At 39.0% G+C, this 15,699-nt stretch overlaps 1 long non-coding RNA gene across 1 annotated transcript in view; it reads right to left on the bottom strand.

The window, feature by feature from the left end:
• Positions 1–2,055: 2,055 nt before the first annotated feature.
• The window catches only part of LOC105948197, a 30,383-nt gene continuing 16,739 nt past the window's right edge, over positions 2,056–15,699 (bottom strand). The window contains exons 2-3 of the long non-coding RNA XR_001171598.3: positions 5,116–5,198; positions 2,056–2,094 (exon numbers count right to left, since the gene is read on the bottom strand). This is a non-coding gene — a long non-coding RNA (uncharacterized LOC105948197). The remainder of the gene's footprint in view (positions 2,095–5,115; positions 5,199–15,699) is intronic.

A 15,699-nucleotide genomic window follows, 5' to 3' on the forward strand; every position in this document is an offset into this window, starting at 1 on the left:
TATAATGGACTCTATGGGGAATGGCCTTCCGATAATTTGGAACTTTCTGGATAATGGGTTTCTAGATAACAGATCCCATACCTGTACTAACTAATATGTGGGTTATACTTAGCAGAAGGCTTGGTGTCAGATAGATATGTAGAGGGGGATGACCAATGATGTACTGTCACCAGCACTACTATTACCTCTCACTATCTGTTTATGCTCCTGGGAGATCTATGTGTCACCACCATGCTTTGCCATTGTACTATTCTGCTGAGAGTCCAATATTTAACACTTCTAAAAATGTTCACAGAACATTTTAAGGGACATTTACTTTTCAGGATCAGTGAGCATAGTGCAATTTTCAGATGCAGACACAGCGCCGGATTTCAAATCCAGGCGCCCCGAGGCCGCCCCCCATTTTCGGTACGCAAAGTTGTTTTGCACAAGTCTGTGGCGCTTATTGCACCAGCATCAATGGTATCAATAGTGTTTTTTTTGGAGGGTTAAACATAATGGACAGTTATCTTTTTTCAAACCAAATGAACTATTTAACTACGTAATATTATATATTAAATAACCTAGAAGCCCTGAATGCAAACGGTGATAGTGGTATGTTTAAACCCTCAGCCACCATGGTTAAGTTTTTATGCTGTATTCTGGTCAGTCTAATCTCTATCACTATTCCTATGGAAAACATTGACTGTATAGCTCAATTTGCTTTTATTCCACTCTTATTAGCACAGATTTCCTAGCAGCCCTCATCATATAACAACACTCCTGTTCCACTGACACTGTAGCTGCTATTATTCCTTTGTATGCTGGCACTGGCAAACTGCTGCACTGAAACAATAAACAAAAAAAGATTGGTTAAACTTGCACTCTGCCAATTGCCAAGCACCGGTACTTTCCATGACTTGCATCTTCACTTCCATCCAATAAATAAAGAGTCTTAAACACGTGACACTTGCCCTACTGTGCCTCCCATGTTAGCTGCCAAAAATCATACAAACTTGTTTATGATCTGCTAAAGACTAATCTTTTTCTAATTGTCAAAATACAAACAAACAAACCTTGACCCCCGCATATAAAACACCAACCCACGTTTCTCCTGTCCCTGTCTCTAGAAGCAGATTTGTGATCTTTTCTACCTTTCTGTCCCTATCGCCAAAATAAGCATTTTGGCAATAGGGACCACAACAATGACAGGCGATACATTGCTCTAAGATGCAATTCTTTTTCACAATGTATGTGCATCTCCACAGAGACAAGAGGCTCCTGCAGTTGGCACATATGAGTAATTTACAAGCTCAATGGTGGTTGTTGTGTCTTTTATCCATAATGCAATGTTTTTTCCACATTTTCACATTCATTGCAACCAAGTGAAGCAATGCAGCTGCACAATCACAACCTATTCATCAGATCAGATGCAATTGTGCTTGCATCTAACATTTCTACAGTAAAGCTTGCATCTGATTCACTGGGTGCCAATCTGAACCCCCATATGTAATAAAAGGCACCAGTAACCAGTAGTAACCAATAGCAACCACTAAGATGGTTGCTTTTAAATAGAAGACCAGCAAATGCTTCCAGATGACTGGTTGCTATGGGTTACTGCTCTTAAGTAAACTTAGGTGTATATTTATCATGCTGTGTAAAAAGGGGAGTGAAGCATTACCGGAAAGAAAAGCATCTGATTGGTTGCTATGAGCAACATCACCAGTTATGTTTTATTCCACTTTTTACACAGCATGTTAAATGTACCCCTTAGTGACACAAACAGATATTTTATATTGAATTTTGAAACTTGACATGGGGCTAGCCATAGTCTTCATTTCCCAGGGTGCCACAGCCATGTGACCTGTATTCTGATAAACTCCCCCCCCCCCCCCCCCCGGCAGCCGATCAGCAGAACAATGGGAAGGCAGCAAGATAGCAGCTCCCAGTAGATATCAGAATAGCACTCAATAGTAAGAAACCCAAGTCCGGCTTGCGATTCCTCTAGTTACATGGGAGTAGGAGAAACAATATGTTACCTGAAAGCAGTTCTAATGTGTAGCGCTGGCTCCTTCTGAAAGCTCAGACTCAGGCACAATGCACTGAGATGGCTGCCTACACACCAATATAAAAAAAAAATTGTTGGTTCAAAAATAACATTTACAGTGGTAGAGTGAATTATTTGCTATGTAAACAGTGTAATTTAGAAATAAAAAGTACACCATAAAAATCTTGACAGAATCCCTTTAAAGGTAAACAATCTTTTTAAATGGCAGCATTTCATCCTGGGATAATAAAAATATACTGGGTCAGATTCAGTGTGAAAACAAAATTAATCTCAATTTGGGCTATTAAAAAAATATATATATATATATTTTGTAAAAAAAGGATATATTTGTATGTTTTAAATAAAGGCTGTTTTTGTGTCAAAGCTTTGCCTTTTAAAGCTTCCCACAAGTAGAATGTGTGGCTCATGCTTTCTCAAAGGAAGTGGTTTAAATGTGAGCTGCGTGTAGGATTTTCCCGTGCATTGAGGTATATGAAACAGCATATGGTTTTATGTTTCTGATATTTGATCCCATGTCAGAAAACACACATCTTATACAGTGAGTTCCCCCAATTTCTTTTTAAGGCTCAGAAATAAGGGGGACTTTGTATGAATAAAGTGACCAACTGCCAAAGTCAGCATGTTTTGGTCACAAAACATGCCATTTGGGGGTGTAACAAATACAGCTCCCAAATACTATTCGTCCCCAACAAACAGCTACATAAATTAGGTCAGGAAAACACCTGGAACCACTATGCTTTATGAATGGTACTATTTAGGCTTGAATAATGGCCAATCCAGTGCTATAGTGGATGTTTAATTGAAAGGGGAACTAAAGCCTAACTAAAATAGTAGGCTAGAAATGTTGTACATTTCGTTTTGGCCTTCTATACCACCCCAACACACCCACAGCCTTTTAGCAGGGAAGATCTGTGCCTCCAAAAATGCCCCAGTAGCTCCTATCTTCTTTTCTGCCGATTCACTGCCCATGCTCTGTGCTGCTGTGACTTACTGAGCTTAGGGACCAACTCACAATCAGTGTTGGACTGGCGCAGTGGTGGCCCACCGGGGCTGCGACTTCTAATGTGTTCCCCCCTTCTAATGTGTGCACCCCTGTCCCCCCCCTCCCCGCAGGCAACCGTGCACACATGCATGCTCCTCTGTCACTTTTGTGACAAATCTTATGTTGTTGGCTCTGCCCACTTTTTCTAACCTTGGACCACAGTTATATAGTAAAACCACTGTGCAAAGTTTGGGGACCCTGGTTTTAATAGTGCCTGAAAGGCAGCAATTTAATTAAATGCGTAGTCACCCAGTGACGGACTATGCAAAGTTTGGGAACTCTGGCCTCAAAGCTGTAAGATTGGCAGCAGTTTCAATTTCCCCATTAAAGTCAATGGGTGAAATTTAATTGGGGTCATCCAACAAATGTCGCTGTTTCATTCGGGGTGACTCCATTATTATGTTATTCAAGTTTGGGGGCTGTAGCTTCAAAGCTGTAAGTGTGGCAGCAGTTTGAAAATCTTCCCTGTCAAAGTCAATGGAAAAATTGGGGGGTTCGGAGCGGCGCCACAAAAAGACGGGCGGCGGGATCGCTTAGAAAAGCACAAGCAACCTGCTCCTCTATAGGGCGAAGAAGTGTGGAGAGTTTGGGTGTTGTACCCCCTAAAACTGTAGGAGGAGTAGCGTTTAGAAAATGAGGGGCGCTAAGAAGAAGCGGAAGAATAAGCCAAAATCGAAGAACAGTATGTTGGGGTTTTCAACCCAACACAATTACTACAAGGCATCTCTGCAACCAGTGTAATTAGCATCAGCCCTGCAGCATCAGCTTATATGACAGACTAACATCATTTTCTTTGCTTGATAATTTCCAACGACACGTAAGCCTGGCTTCTCAACAGCTGCTCAGACACTTTCCAACACTTCCAGGCACTTTTCCAAACTGCCTGGCCCAGTTGTTTTTGTATCACCACCTTTGCAAATTTACAGGCCAAGTGGAATGCTTGTTACATGCCTGTCTGGAATGCAGGTGTACTGTATATTTAGTCAAGAAGGAAATCCTTGCCAGATATGTCACAAGATTTCTTTGTATATTATATCTGTTGTAAATCAGATGATAGACTTATGATGGCTTGGCATATTAATATAATCTTCTGCTGACTCATGTCCTTTGGAGCTTTTTTGGGTTTCTATATAAGAAAGGAAAGATGCTGAAAGCATCACTGACTCTTTCTTTCTTGTATTTTCTATAAACATAGCATGTTTGTGCTTATGAGCTGTATAATAAGATTAATAATAATAACCTTAATAAAAAGGTTACCATGCTGTCAATGTTAAAAACCAAACAATGAGGCACAATGCAGAGCATTATAGTCGGGTGGAACAGTACTGCAATGTAATATCATCATTATGGCTTTTAACTCTTGGGGAAGTACTTAAATATACCTGAGCCAAAAACATTGCCATACCCACCCAAATACAATAATGCAAGAGTTTAATCAATACATTTCCCTGTTTCCATTAACAAAAGCCAGAAATTCCCTGTTTTTTCCACAAATGTACACTGAGAGGAAGTAGAAAATATGTGGCAATTACTGTGCATTTTCCAGGTGCTGCCAGATTCCTAAACAATGCTTCCCTTAGTTTTACCTTTGCAGTTGTACACAATAAACTAGTATATCAGATGGAAAATATATTCAGAACAATTAGCAATTTTTTAAGCTAGTGTATCGTTTACCATTCTTTTTCCTAATCCCAACTGCTATTAAGTGAATCTGAGATATCTGTGTATTTGTAATATTAAGTGTTTATGAGTTTGCTTCTGCGAGTGTGGAAAAATAAGGGCATACATTACCTCATAGTTATTCATTTAAAGGTGATATTAATTAAATAAGTCTGTCACACAAGAATCAGGGGTAATTTAGAGAATAAAATGGGCTGAGAGTGATAAAGGTAGACATCGGGTACCCCAAAAAAGACAGACAGAAAACCAACCAGAGATACAGTTACATTTGTAAATTGTTTAAACGTATATAAATATATACATTTATATATTATATATATGTGCCATTTAAGATGCCAGCACTCACGTCTACTGGGGAGTACAGGAGCCTGGGTGCAGGTCAAAGTAGATTAACAGATGCAGCAAGAAGTGGATCTGCACTCACAGGACCTATGAAGAAAAAACGGTGTTTATTTTAGCTGACTACTGACTACTACTATATATGTTATATATATACACATTTGTTCAGCAGGTTTCCATTTGCTATTTTAGCAGCTACCTGGTTGCTAGAGTCTTTTTTTACCCTAGTAACCAGGCAGCAGTTAAAATTAGAGATGGGAATATGAATAGTAGAGGCTCTGCACAGAAAGATAAGTAATAAAAATGAACAATGATAATAAAAATGTAGCCTTACACAGCAATAGTGTTTGGCTGCCGAGGGTCTGTAACCCCCATTTGAAAGCTGGAAAGTGGCAGAAGAGAAAGGCAAATAATTTCAAAACTATTAAAAATAAATAATGAAAACCAATTGCAAAACTGCTAGGAATAGGGTATTCTATAACATACTAAAAGTTAGAGTAAAGGTGATTTTGGTTACATTGTAGCACATAATTTCCATTATAAATAAGAATCAGCTTCATGGCATAATACTATTATATCTAGTAGTCCATTCTAATATAACATTAATATGTACTAAATTATGCAACTTCAAAATAATATTTTCTGCTGAAGAATTCCAGAGCCAAGAATCTCAAAGAAAAATTGTCACGATGTATAAACACTTCACGTTACATTTTTAGCTCTTGGCTGGGAGAGCATTCTAAGTGCCTCTGGTTAGGAATTTCCAGAAGCATATCTCACTTTCACTTTCGCAGGCTGCATGTCTCCATTTCTCCATTTAGTAAGCAGTGAGGAACAAGATCTCCTTGGTTCTACACTTGGCAATAATTCTGGAACCAGCAGTTTTTTTAAAGGGCAACATTGGATGTTAAATTAGTATTAAGGGATGCTGTGACCCTTGGGTGCAGGGGACGCGCCGGGGGCACCTGGTGGGGTGAGGGGCCCCTGGGACGGGAGCCCCATTGGGCCCTGCACTGCACCCCCCAGACCGAACCTGCACCTAATTCTCAGGTTCAGTTTTTTCCCCTTTCCTCTCTTTGCCAGGGTGTAGGACATGTGCAGTTCATTATCCCAAAGTGTACCATACCAATAAACAAGCCAAACTACCAAAAAGGGACACTATAAAACATTTCTAATAAAAGAACAAATGCCCATACGCCCTTTACTTACCCTTTATTATGAGATAATCTCAACATAGCAAAACTGCTATTCATTTACATTGATGTAAAAGATGTTGGCCACAATAAGTAATATACAGCTATCTAGCTTTTAGCAAACAATGTCAGTTGGATAGCCTCTTATATCATCCAATGCTGAATTTATTCAATAATGCATATGGCTTTTTTGCTAAATATGCATCCATCTATTTTAAACACCAGAAAATGAACCATTACGATTTCTCAGTAGGTGGAAAGAAGAGGGACATCTACATGCCACTCCCCGTCCCTCTTGAATACAGTGCTGCCAAACACCAATATTGCTCTATTCAAAGAGGCACTCTTATTATACACATTTACAGGGTCAATAAAATGTGTATATATATATATATATATATATATATATATATATATATATATATATATATATAAAGTAGAAAAATCACCGGCACTCACGTTTAGTTAGTATACATTTGCCTGGGTGCAGTCTTCCAAACAGGAACACAGAAAGATAATGAAGAAGCCGCTCACGCAGGACTTAGAAGCAAACAAAGTGGTTTATTCGAATAAGTGAACTCACTTATTCGAATAAACCACTTTGTTTGCTTCTAAGTCCTGCGTGAGCGGCTTCTTCATTATCTCTCTGTACAGCAGCACTTATATACAAGCGATGGGACTATGCAAGTCCCCTACAAGCGGTCTGTCAAGCTTCGAGGTCTATCCTTGGCACTATGTGCGCTGTTGCTAGGGAGCGCCCAGCGCTGGTTACGGGTGTAGCGTCTATCTATGGATGACGGATCTGATCTCAGTCGATCCTCCCTGGCGTCCCGGGCATGATTTATGTGACATGATCGATCTATACACGGGGACCTACGGGCGCTCCAATAACATCAGACACAAGGTTGGGATTTCTTTTTATGTTCCTGTCTTTTTCTCCCTTTATTTCTCTTTCGGGTTTGGTTTACTAGTTGGTTGCTTGGCAACACATGTTTTGGCGCCAAGCCAGGTATTTAACTTCTGTTCCACACACACTCTTGCTTCCCTGACGAAGGTGCCAGTACGGTACCGAAACGTAGGATTAATAAACCTCACCGTTTGCATCTATCCATGAGTCCCTTCGTGAATATTATTGTGAAATCCTGTGAGTGCCGACACTGCTTATTTCTATATATATATATATATATATATATATATATATATATATATATATATATGTTGCAAGAAGACAGGCACTCACGTATAGGTAGGTCCAAGGGAGCCTGGGTGCAGTCCCAAAATAATAGATGGAATAGCTGTAGAGAGAGTCCGCACTCACAGGTCTTAAGAAAATATAGAAGTTTTATTCAAATCAACATCTAACGTTTCGGCTGCATCCGCAGCCTTTCTCAGAGACAATGTGAAACAAACAATGGTGCACTGAAAAAACCGAATTTGGCGCCAAACAATGACGTCATAGGTGTGAATACATTAGCATACAGTGTGAAAAAAACGCTCTCAAAACACATTAAAACAACAAAAAATGCTAGGATAATATGGATTAGACATAGAACACAAACAAAAGGACTGTCAGGGAAAAGGAAAAGTGGGTGTGTATTAAAAAAGCCCGCTTATGTATCTAGTGCTGAACTGCAACTCACACATGTCGCAAAGACATCCCCAAGTTATAAGATTATAAATGTACAAAATCGAACTGGCCCAAGGAATAAGAAATAAACGGTCATTTCAAGTAAAAGGCAGAATATGAAACAATGAACTTGTTTCATATTCTGCCTTTTACTTGAAATGACCGTTTGATATTGTCACATACTATATATGTTATGCTACTATGATCTCTCTGTTATATCCTGTGACCTCATTGCAACATTTGTTGATACATAGTTGACATTTGCCTTTTTGGCCACTTTTCTCTTCTGAGATTGTTCTCTGTTTTTATCTGTATCTTCTGACTTTTGCAGTTTTCCCCTCCCTGTGTGTCACCTGCAGCCCGGTATCTAGGACTATAGGCTACTCCTATGTGTAAGACTGGTTTATATAAGACTGGTCTATATAAGAAGGCCCTTATTTGTTTAACTCCTCATTGATATTATACCAAGTTTGCTCCCCTGGTTATTTAACGCCTTTCACCCATAACTGGATTCTTTTTCCCTTTGTCTCTACTTCCTTCTTGTCCTCTTGCTTTTCCTCCTTTTTCCCTTCTCTCCTGTATTTCTTCTTTTTTCTCTCGCCTATTTTTCTTCACTCACGGTGCCGATCAACTGTCCCACCACTATGAACCATCTTTCCTACAGCGATAAGACAGATCCACATACCTTATTTAATTCTACACACGGTGTAATAGTGTGCTAAGTACTGCTTACAGGACCCATTACATATGGGGTCTCTTTGTGCGTATGGGTGCACCATCCGTGACAAACTGAGTAAGAATTACATATGACACTGTTTTTTATAAACACTTTATTGTTGATGCCCTATACAACACACACGGTGCAATAGTGTGCGTAATACTGTCCAATGGACCTTAACAATAGAGGTTCCTCGTGACGTATGATCGCACCATCCGTGCGTTACAACCTGGGCTTGATTCTGCCATAATATTTATCTTTTTTGAGAAATTTTCCCTCCTTTGGTACCTGCGTCCAAGATACGTTGAGAATGACACGATACCTTTTAATCTCCCTACTCTGGCATACCAGTAACCCCGCTGCCTTTTACATCATTGGTCTGTCTCCCATAGTATTGAGCCCTTCGCCACCTGACAGCACCTGCAAAGGAGAGTCGCATCTATAATGTTCTTGGTGATGGCCGAGTACTACTGATCGGCTTTCCACGCTAACAAACGCACTAATTGGTGCCGTTGCTTTTGCTCTGTATGGAGCGCAGAGTCCCCTCCCACGGCCATACCATCGCACCGTCATCTTCCCTTTCTCATTACCTCACTCTGTCCTCTCTACTTTGTCTCTCCTCAGTTACTATTTTCCATCTTTCTCTTTGACTACTTTTCTTCCCATCTGCCTCTTCTATTCCCCTTATCCTAGCTTTACTACAAATAAGCGGACCGATTCCCCATAAGGCACACCATATAATGCATTATTTGAAAGTCATGTCAGGCAATACATGCTGCACAGAACAGTCATGTTAGTTACTCATTTTCAGCAACTCCTTGATGTACAGTGGTGTGAAAAACTATTTGCCCCCTTCCTGATTTCTTATTCTTTTGCATGTTTGTCACACAAAATGTTTCTGATCATCAAACACATTTAACTATTAGTCAAAGATAACACAAGTAAACACAAAATGCAGTTTTTAAATGAGGGTTTTTATTATTTAGGGAGAAAAAAAATCCAAACCTACATGGCCCTGTGTGAAAAAGTAATTGCCCCCTGAACCTAATAACTGGTTGGGCCACCCTTAGCAGCAATAACTGCAATCAAGCGTTTGCGATAACTTGCAACGAGTCTTTTACAGCGCTCTAGAGGAATTTTGGCCCACTCATCTTTGCAGAATTGTTGTAATTCAGCTTTATTTGAGGGTTTTCTAGCATGAACCGCCTTTTTAAGGTCATGCCACAACATCTCAATAGGATTCAGGTCAGGACTTTGACTAGGCCACTCCAAAGTCTTCATTTTGTTTTTCTTCAGCCATTCAGAGGTGGATTTGCTGGTGTGTTTTGGGTCATTGTCCTGCTGCAGCACCCAAGATCGCTTCAGCTTGAGTTGACGAACAGATGGCCAGACATTCTCCTTCAGGATTTTTTGGTAGACAGTAGAATTCATGGTTCCATCTATCACAGCAAGCCTTCCAGGTCCTGAAGCAGCAAAACAACCCCAGACCATCACACTACCGCCATCATATTTTACTGTTGGTATGATGTTCTTTTTCTGAAATGCTGTGTTACTTTTACGCCAGATGTAACAGGACACGCACCTTCCAAAAAGTTCAACTTTTGTCTCGTCGGTCCACAAGATATTTTCCCAAAAGTCTTGGCAATCATTGAGATGTTTTTTAGCAAAATTGAGATGAGCCATAATGTTCTTTTTGCTTAAAAGTGGTTTGCGCCTTGGAAATCTGCCATGCAGGCCGTTTTTGCCCAGTCTCTTTCTTATGGTGGAGTCGTGAACACTGACCTTAATTGAGGCAAGTGAGGCCTGCAGTTCTTTAGATGTTGTCCTGGGGTCTTTTGTGGCCTCTCGGATGAGTTGTCTCTGCTCTCTTGGGGTAATTTTGGTCGGCTGGCCACTCCTGGGAAGGTTCACCACTGTTCCATGTTTTTGCCATTTGTGGATAATGGCTCTCACTGTGGTTCGCTGGAGTCCCAAAGCTTTAGAAATGGCTTTATAACCTTTACCAGACTGATAGATCTCAATTACTTTTGTTCTCATTTGTTCCTCAATTTCTTTGGATCTTGGCATGATGTCTAGCTTTTGAGGTGCTTTTGGTCTACTTCTCTGTGTCAGGTAGCTCCTATTTAAGTGATTTCTTGATTGAAACAGGTGTGGCAGTAATCAGGCCTGGGGGTGACTACAGAAATTGATATTGAAATTGAAAATTGAAATTGATAAACCACAGTTAAGTTATTTTTTAACAAGGGGGGGCAATCACTTTTTCACACAGGGCCATGTAGATTTGGAGTTTTTTTTCTCCCTTAATAACGTAAACCTTCATTTAAAAACTGCATTTTGTGTTCAATTATGTTATGTTTGACTAATAGTTAACGGTTTTTGATGAGCAGAAACATTTAAGTGTGACAAACATGCAAAAGAATAAGAAATCAGGAAGGGGGCAAATAGTTTTTCACACCACTGTATATTTGCCCTACTGTCCCTCATTATTTCTTATTCCTTGGGCCAGTTCGATTTTGTACATTTATAATCTTATAACTTGGGGATGTCTTTGCGACATGTGTGAGTTGCAGTTCAGCACTAGATACATAAGCGGGCTTTTTTAATACACACCCACTTTTCCTTTCCCCTGACAGTCCTTTTGTTTGTGTTCTATGTCTAATCCATATTATCCTAACATTTTTTGTTGATTCAATGTGTTTTGAGAGCGTTTTTTTTCACACTGTATGCTAATGTATTCACACCTATGACGTCATTGTTTGGCGCCAAATTCGGTTTTTTCAGTGCACCATTGTTTATATATATATATATATAATCCCACAAAGGCAGGTGCACACCAGGATCGTTTACAAAAAGTTGCTTTTATTGTTCCATAAAACTTGGTTGACGTTTCAGTCTCTCTAAGACCTTTTTCAAACCAGAATAATAGTAATACAAACACATCTATAAATAAATCACTAACCCAAATCAGACCCAATGAGGTGTAACAATATGGTGGCGGCCATGGCACCCTCTTTTATTTATATAAATTTATATATGCATTGTTTTGAGCAAAGTCACATTGTACCTAAATATGGCTCTAAAATCAAGTTTTTCCAACGCTACATTGATGATATGCTTATGTTATGGTATGGCACGGAAAAAGAGTTTTTGGATATGGTGATCACATCTGATATCAATAGTGAGCGCATCCATTTTCTTGACCTTGAATTGTGGATTAGCAATCATAAATTGGATTATACACTTTTTCGGAAACCGACCGATAAAAATGTGTTGTTACATTTCACAAGTAACCATCCTTTTTCCTTAAACAAGTCACTACCCATCTCTCAATTATGTAGAGTTTTGCACAATAACACAAATAGCGGAGAAGCAAACTGAGGAAATGTCCACAATATTTGTGGCGAGGGGATAACCTAGTAAAATCATTTTGCAAGCTCTTATCATTGCTCGAAAACGGTGCTTAGCTGATGTACAGAGCATCAGAGCAGATCAATAAGGTTATAAATAATAATTGGAATATACTGCAGGCAGATCAGGAATTGAAACAGATTTTACCAAAAGCACCTTTAGTAAGCTATAAAAGAAGTGGAAACTTGCGTGATTTACTAAATGGGGCTGTTTTAAATGCCCAAATTGTACCTCTTGTAGATACATGACCCCTGGAGAGTCTTTTCTACACCCGCAGACTGGCAAATGTCTGTCTATTAGACATCACTTGTACTACACCATATGTAATTTACCTGTTCACATGCCCATGTGGCCTTTCCTATATAGGTAAAACTGATCAACCTTTAAGTTTACGAATGGATGGACATCGTTCAGCAATCAGTACTGCGTTCCGAGATGGTGTGACAAATAAACCAGTAGCTAAGCATTTTTTAGAGTTTGGAACCACTTTTCGCTATATAACGATAGATCACATTCCCCCATTAAGGAGGGGTGATGACAGGTCTAAATGCCTTCTACAGAGGGATGCTTTTTGGATCAAAACATTGAATACACTGGCTCCATTTGGTCTAAGGCTGATGCCACACGCGGCGTAGGGCTGATTTTTTCGGCAAGTGGAAAAACGCTTGCCGAAAAAAACAGCCCTACGCCGCGTGTGGCATCAGCCTTGATGAATGAATATTGTTCATTTTTATGCTTCCTTAAGCTGGCCATACACGCACCGATAATATCGCCACGTGTGTGGCCACCATAAATCAACGTTAGATTTTCGGTGCTACCTCAGTCTATTTCCTTGGATATATTTTTTACATATGTTTTATGGTTTTATTGCTACATGTGTTGGGATTTATACCGGATAAAAAAAAGTTTTATTGTATTGGGGTATATCATTATATTTGTTGATCTCACCTTCACTGGTTTGGGTATGTTGCCAAATATGTATACAATATATTTTATGCATTGCAGTTTTGGGATATTATATTCTCTGCTTGATGCAGGGTTGGATTTCATCACATGGTTCACTCACACCATATCCAAAAACTCTTTTTCTGTGCCATACCATAACATAAGCATATCATCAGTGTAGCGTTGGAAAAACTTGATTTTAGAGCCATATTTAGGTACAATGTGACTTTGCTAAAAACAATGCATATATAAATTTATATAAGTAAAAGAGGGTTCCATGGCCGCCCCCATATTGTTACACCTCATTGGGTCCGATTTGGGTTAGTGATTTATATATATATATATATATAGATGTGTTTGTATTACTATTATTCTGGTCTTGAAAAAGGTCTTAGGAGACCGAAACCTCTACCTAGTTTTATGGAGCAATAAAAGCAATTTTTTGTAAACGATCCTCGTGTGCACCTGCCTTTGTGGGATTTTGTGTGAGTATGCCAAGTGGGTAGCACCCGGGTCACTTGACTGATGATTCGTGGGAGTGCTGAAATCTTTTGGGATTTATATATTATATATATATATATATATATATATATATATATATATAGATAGATAGATAGATAGATAGATAGATAGAGAGAAATCAGCTGTTTATATTGCACACAAAAGGGGCATGGCCAAAATTTTGGTACTGCAGACTTAGGTTCATGGGGGGCCCCATTTAAATAACTTTTGCAGGGCCCCAACATTTTTGATGGTGGCCCTGAAAGAGTCTATGGCAAAGGAAGAAGGCAGAGCTATGATTGCTAATTGCATCTTAAGCTGGTCATACATGGAAAGATCTGCTTCTTTGGTGAGCTTGCCAAACAAGTGGATCTTTTTCTGATATGCCTATTCTGGGTGGGCGATATCATATTGATCCAATCATTAGGCCAAAACACATTTACGGATACAGGCCATTGAGGTGAGGGCTGCATTAAACAGCCGAGTATAGGTATAGGACCCGTTATAGAGAATGCTCGGGACCAAGGGTATTCCGGATAAGGGGTCTTTCCGTAATTTGGCTCTCCATATCTTAAGTCTACTAAAAAAATCAATAAAACATTAATTAAACCCAATAGGATTGTTTTGTCTCCAATAAGGATTAATTATATCTTAGTTGGGATCAATTACAAGGTACTGTTTTATTATTACAGAGAAAAAGGAAACCAGTTTTAAAATTCTGAATTATTTGATTAAATAATGGGAGATTAAATTTGATTAAACATGGGAGACGGGCTTTTTGTAATTCGGGGCTTTCTGGATAAAGGGTTTCCGGATAAGGGGTCCGATACCTGTACAAAGTTTGTACTCTTTTCAGTCAAAATAATATGCTGGCTCAATCATCCCAGCCGACATTTCATCAAAAATTCAAAATTTCATCTGCCAAGCATCATTGGTGCATGATGCATTGGCAAATTAACATGTTGCCCCAGCTTCTCTTCACTTTCTGTTGTATCTGTTGGCACAACAATTAAACATGTAAGGCTACTGCTTGTGGGGTTCAGAATGTTTTTTTCATATAATGTATTAAATAAAGCTTTTTTTTAGTACTTATTTTAAGGTGTGGGATTATTTGTTAGAATTGTTATTGATATGGGGACCTTCTCCTTGCACTTATTTTCATTCTCACAATGTATGGCACTTCCCCATTCAATTAGTATTGTAAGGCCCCTCAAAATAAGACAAGTTTTCATTTTTGACCCATTAATGTCATTGCACATTGTACTTGGTTATTTGGTGCAAGGCACATTTATAGGGTACATATACTGGTTCAAATACTCTTGTGCCTTGATGCAATTTTGCTCTTTGCACAGTGCCTTACATTTGTAAATCCCCCTGCTTATCCCTTTAACTATTATTACATTTAAAAGCAATACTTCAGTTTGAGCACTAGATGGCACTCTATGCCCTTTATTGTCACTTCTGCACCACTGCAGGATGGTGACCATTTAAATAGTAAAATTGATGTCTTAGTAGTTGTTCCATAACTGATTTTTTGTATTTGGTAAACACTCACACACTACACAGCTTTACAATATATTTAATAATATATAATAATTTTAGGTTTTTTTGTTATAACACAGCTATAGAGACAGTGAAGTATAGCCTGATGCTGCTGGGCTGCTTGTCATTGGCAGTGTCTGAGCATCCCATTAGAAACAAAGTGAGAAAATGGATGGTGCAAAATACAGGTACAAATACTGCCAAAGAACATTCAATTGAGTTTCAGCTTTAAAACAGACATATCATGGATACACAACTTTGCGTTACAATAAAATGAGAACTTTTTACTAAATTTGGCAGGTTATTTAAAGTTTGAACATACTTCTAGGAGTTTTAGGGTCATTTTATATGTTATTACAGTTTTGCTAATGCAGGTGAACTTGCCCTACTCTCTGCCAAAAGCTACTTTTTAATTAAATTTGTATCTTTTTTAGCGTTGAGTGCACGAGATCAAAGGGAAATGAGGAACTTTTCAGTAAGAATCCAGGACTGTGGGCTGAGCTGTTAAAATTGGGACAGCTGCGAGGTATGTAACAGTTTCAAAGAAAATCAAAGACTTATTGCTGTACAGTCAGTTCCAGGTCTCTAACATATACACTTGCTGGTACAAAAGAAAAGACAAGAGGGCACATGTACATCGGCAAGTGCGGTGAGCAA

Source organism: Xenopus tropicalis, chromosome 8 (genome assembly GCF_000004195.4).
Source record: "Xenopus tropicalis strain Nigerian chromosome 8, UCB_Xtro_10.0, whole genome shotgun sequence".
Taxonomy (NCBI): domain Eukaryota; kingdom Metazoa; phylum Chordata; class Amphibia; order Anura; family Pipidae; genus Xenopus; species Xenopus tropicalis.